Here is a 6,037-nt window from a genome sequence, read left to right as displayed (position 1 = left end):
AAAAGGACGGGAACCGACACCCGTTAATCCCCGTCAGAGGGGCCCCAGCCCGAGAGGCAAGAGTCCGCTCCCCTCTTAACCGGCTCCAATTTTTTTTTTTTAAATACATAACTAACTACGATTTTTATTGACAAAATAACCGAGGGTCCATATGGCTGGGATGTTAGTTATGGAATTGTCCGATGATTTTTAAAAATTATTTATTAAAATAAATTATAAAAAAATATTTTTTATTATATTTGATTAATCAAAAAAAAATTATTACGTTTTAGTTGGAGATTTCTATATATGAATATGATAAAATTTATAAATATATTTTTTAAAATAAAATATTTTTTTAATATCAAAATAGAATTATCATCTCTAATCAATTTTTATATAATGATTATAATCATATAATATTTTTCATAATTTCATCTGTATCTTAATTTTTTTACAACAATCTTTATTGAATAAATTTGGGAAGACATCACGATAAGAGAGTGTTTGTTTTGCAACTGGAATCCAAATCAAAATAAAAATTGGAATGGATTGAAATGAAATTCGAAATAGCCAAATTCCTCGAAGTATTTGGTTTGTGATAAATCAGAATAAAAAATTAAATCCTTAAAGGAGAGTAGGGATTAAGTTTTAGGTAGACTGGGCCATTTTTCTTTTCACCCCGGAATCGGAATCAGAATCAAAATAGGACTCCTTCCAACTAAACGGTTGGAATAGATGTAATCCATTCCCATTCCGATTCTAAACCCCAACTCTCTCCAACCAAACACTTCCTAAATTCAATGATTATATATGCAGCTTTATTAGAGATATTTTTGTTAAATATAGATTACCATTACTCGAGAATTTATCAAATACCAACCTCTATAATATTGGTTTTATCTTCTCTCTCTGAAAAATAAACATAAGACCTATTGCCGTAAGTCTCCAAAGAGGTGCTGATATAGTTGGAATTGGATGTCGCCTGATATTTGTGACGTCGAAAGATATCTGCAAAGGAAGTTTACACTCGTTGGGGGTGTTTTAAAGAGAGACCCTCCAATGCATAAGTTAGTCTGAGCTTTGGAAATAGTAGAGAGAAAAAAAAAGTGAGAGTCAAGAGCAAAGAGGGCTTGCCCTTCTCTTGAATTGCTTGTGTTTTATTTTCTTGCTTACCTGAGGGTCCTCTTCATATCTTTTTTATATGAAGGTTGAGTCTATAGGCCACTAGCCAGAATCTATAAGTTTGTTAGGCGTAGCTTTACAAGCCGTTAGATCATGTTCTGGTACTTTATTGAGGAAAGATTCTCTCCCATCTTCTCTGAATCGAGATTGTTAGTTGTGAATGTCAGACATATATTTCACCTATGCAGTTGGCCAAATTGATGGTCCTAGGTTCACAGCTAGTGTAACCTCACTACATTATCTTAGGTGCACCTCAATGGAAGATTAGTCTTGGTCGGTGGATCTCTGCTGCAATATATACACCCCACTTTTGAGTTCAAAGTGATCTTTGAGCTTTAAGCAAAGGGAGTAGTCGCCTTGCTAGTTGAATCGTCGATCTTGTTCTCTCTTGGACGCACCTATATTACTACTTTTGGAAAAAACTCCTGGAGATTAATGATGTATCATTTCGTAATTTACGCTGCCTTTATTAGGGAGAGAGCTTGAGGAGTCACAGGATGATACTTCCAAGGGAAGAAATCTAGAGATTGCCACTAAACTCATCTAAGGCTTGCCATGTGACAAGCCATGGTAAGTTTCAAGGCATGCCTCATAAGTTGTCTCACACGACTCAATCAGATAAGGGTGTGTTGAAGGGTCGGATGGTCCATCGCTTCAAAGCTGGCCAAATGACAAGATCTAGAGATTTGATGATCCGATCCACACTATTGATGATCTGTATAAATAGACCACCCATCCAGTGGATTTTCTTGCCATCCAACTATCGATCGCTTTTTTGTCATAGTAATCTTCAGAGGTAGATTCTCATTTTCTTGTCCTATAGTCATGAAGTCATTGCTGTCATCCATCAAGTCGACAGTAAAAAATAAGATGAACTCCTCAAGCCGAGAGTCCTCAGCCAAGAGGGTGAGGAGTATTCAACTAGAGATTTTTGTCCTTGACCCATCGCAGTCCCTAGTGGGGACTAAGTCGGTTGTGGCCAAGAGGCCACAGGTTGCTGTGTCAGAGTCGTTCTAGACTCCTTTTCCATCGGGCTAGGCCTTGCCTCCCTCTGGAGGGTCGACAAGGCTTGGAGCGAATCCCTCTCTACCCAGGGATAGTGGGGAGATCGTCGAGGCTGTAGTGGAGGTTTTCATCGAGGTTAGGTACAAGTGCATCATGGAATACAAGATCTCGACAGACTTTGAGAATGAGCTTGTCGAGGTGTCTTTAGTTTGGTTCATCCAGGGCTTTGAAGACTACTAGCCGTGTCTGAAGAAGATGGTTCCGAAGCTGGACCTAAGGCACCTCTACTCCAGAAATAGTGACAAGAAGGTCAGGATGTTTTCTTTGGATGAAGACTAGTTCTTCATCCTTTTTATATTTGTTTTTGGTGCATTCTTCTTGACAAACTTCTATAAATAAATTTTTAGTTAATAAACTATATTTTTATTATGCTTATCTCTCACATGAAGTCTTTTATCTTTTTGTGATGTTGGTGTGGTTGGCTTTTTGCTTTGATCAAGGGCTCTAATGGTTCGATGGGCCGATAGGATCGATTCCCATGCTCAAGCCGAGATTTTCCTTAACCTTGTTCGAAGCGCTTGCTTTGCTAGTATATGGTGAATGAATTCTTAAGAATTGTGGGTTTGTTTGCATGCCACGTGTTGGGTGTTGATTGGTGTCATATCTCCTTCGATGAATCAGAGAAGATGATTCTATCTTGGGGTTGTGCGATAGAGAACCGCACAATCCGGAGATCTGGTGGGACTTGCATTTAATGTTGGTACATGCTTTTTAGGAAATGCAATTTCTAGGGCCTTTCAGATGGCGACATTTGTCGTGTGATTAGTGGGGCGGGTAAACTCGCTTGGGCGTGCCCCCTCTATAACAGGGGTTTTGCCACCTAGGGTTGGTATTGTCTTGATCATCTTTCATAATGTCAAGGTGATGCTGCCTTGTCCAGAGTCGAAGGGTCGTTAGTACTCTTCTCCATTTTAGGAGATCTCCTTTTTCCTTCGATCAATTATGGGTGCTTCTAGGGAACACTTCAGCAAGTGTTCTACTTTGGCATGGGATCGAGGTGTTGGAAAGTCCTGCCACTCCGACTGTGAGGCCACAGCGGCAATCATTTGGGGGCTCCTAATGCATTGTCCTCCATGAAAAGGTCTTGGGTCTTTCCAGAGAACTTGTTTCTTCTTTTACCTAGTGTAGCCTTCTAGCCCTTCTTAAAGCAATATTCGAGAGATGGATGAGTTTTCACAGAGGAAATAATCATTCCATCCCTGATATCTTTTTGTGGAGGTTGGTGCTCATCACAAAATGAAGAGTTTTGCTCTCTCCATCAAGGGTCGCATCAGCTGAGGCTCAGCTTGTGCTCCAAGGACATCAACTGAGCCTGAGCTTTATATTTTTTTTTCGTTATTGTAATGAGCCTCGCTCAACTGAAACTAACTTATAATAAGTTTCTTCAAAATATATATAGACCTTTTGAATGAAGTGCTCCTCTTGTTAAAGTTCTCTTTGATATGTCATCCAGTGCTTCTTCTTCTTCTTTAGATGGATCTTTGGAGGAGTTAACCCCTTTCTAATTATCGTCATCAGCTTCCATTGGCAGTGTGAGATCTCCAAGGGATTAGCCCCTGTTTGGCTACATTGGGCCTTATTGCTACAGTGGGCCCAATTAAATTTTTGAGGGATCTGCCTTTGGCTACAATGGGCCGAGATGGCTACAGTAGGGTGAGACTACCTACAGTGGGCCAAGATGGCTATAGTAGACCATGACGGCTATAGTGGATCGAGACTGGCTATAGTGGGTTAAGATGGCTACAGTGGGCTATGACAGCTACAGTGGCCCATATCAACTACAATGGGCCGAGGCTAAGCCACATCGATTACAATGGGCCATGGCTGGCTTCAATGGATCTTGTTGGTTGCAGTAGGCTGTGGTTGGCTTCAATGGGCCTTGTCAACTTCAGTGGATCATGTTGGTTGCAATGAGCTATGGCTGGCTTCAATGAGATTTATCAGTTGCAACAGGCTGTGGTTGGCTTCAATGGGCCCTATCAGCTACAATAAATCGTGGTTGGCTTCAATGGATCTTATCACTTCAATGGGTCATATCGATTGCAATGGGTCATGGCTGGCTTCAATGGGCCTTGTCAGCTGCAGTGGGCCGTGGCTGGCTTCAATGGGCCTTGTCAACTTCAATGGGTCAAGTCGGTTGCAATGAGCCGTGATTGGCCTCAATAAACCATGTAGGGTCCCTGGAGGGTTAGCCTCCATATTTTCATTGATGTGGGCTCCACTTTGGCTCACCTATGGGTTAGATGTGTGCCCTAGATGCCAGATTGACTGACACATTCCTGTACAAATGTAAGGACAAATTTATAATTTTGACTATAAATGAATAAAAGGATTATTCTACTATCACATTGTGTACATTATGTCTGTGATACATCCTTTGAGTTAGTAGGAATATTAATTTATATTTTCAAGAGTTGAAAATTTAAGGCATGAATTTACATAACTAACTCATAAACAGCTCCTGACCATAGGATCATCACGAAGATGGTGATCGATCTGAAAGGTTGGTGTACGATCGCTTTCTTAGGGTAGATGTGTTTTGAGTCTACGGTGTGGAGACATCGGAGCGAGAGTACAGATATTCGTTGAGAATGAGCGTACTGAACGTGACCATCTCGAGCAGTCATAAGGAAGTCTACCTTCTCGTTGATGACTAGCTCGATGCTGCAGCTGTGTGTCTAGTTCTTTGACCTGAGGTGCATCGATAGTTTACCTTGAGTGTGTTATAGTTTGACTACACCATAACTCGATCTCCTAACTATTCGAAATCTTGAGGTGTATGTTGGCTGTAGCATATTCATTGTAGGAACCAGATTGCACCAAGATAGGATCTATCAACCTCGGTAGATGAGAGGAGTAGTCCTATGATGATCGAAAGATCGAGTCCTTAAGTCCATGGCCATGACAGAGTGAAATAATGGAAAAAAATTTTTCATTGGGATTTCACATCGAACTCAGATCGATCGATTGATTCATATGACTGATGTTGGGTTTGACGAGTTCACCTTAACCCTAATTCAGTTGGGACTCATGATAGAAGAACTTAATCACACAGGTAGCTGCACTGAGAGGTTCGTCTTCATTTTTGATAGGTTGCCACCATATACTGCTAGGTATTACTAGTAGATTTTGAGAGTAATTAGAATGATATTGATGATCGATCATTCTAAATTATCTGAATCAGAAAAGCTCTGGTCCATCGAAAAGAATTTCGATGATGTCGATGATGAGATCACGACATATCTCATTACCATACGAAAATGAACCTAACTGGGTCACACAAATAAGAGTTAGGGTCTGGATGTCATCAATTGAGCTAGTCCAGTTTGATTGATTTGGATTAGATCCAATTAGGTTCAAAAAAATCATGCTAGCACACGATTGAGCCTAACTTTTTCCTCGTATAATCTTTTCTATCTCGACTGAGCCAAATGTGATTTGACTCAACCAGAGAACCTTGAAAAAATTTTTCTCAGTCTGACTGGAGCCAATTCAGCTCAAAAATTTTTTATCTTAATTCATGAGATGAATTTAAGACAACACTTGCTAATTCCTGTCATCTATCATTTTCGTTTTAGGACATTGGTCAAACGTTGACCCATGGACCTTGGACTGAAGGCCACTTGGCAAGAGGTCATTGGAGAGTTTTTATGGAGTGTCCACCTACTAATTTTACCCTCAAAGTGGGTGCCATAATCAAATATGGTGTGTGCCCCAAGTGGATAAGGATAGGGTCCCATGAGATGAGGACTCTATGCCTTGATAGACTCAAACTGTTGGGCGCCAACCTCACTGTGCTTATCCGTGT

Source organism: Elaeis guineensis, chromosome 1 (assembly GCF_000442705.2).
Source record: "Elaeis guineensis isolate ETL-2024a chromosome 1, EG11, whole genome shotgun sequence".
Lineage (NCBI taxonomy): Eukaryota > Viridiplantae > Streptophyta > Magnoliopsida > Arecales > Arecaceae > Elaeis > Elaeis guineensis.
Note: the sequence above shows the minus strand (reverse complement) of the source record.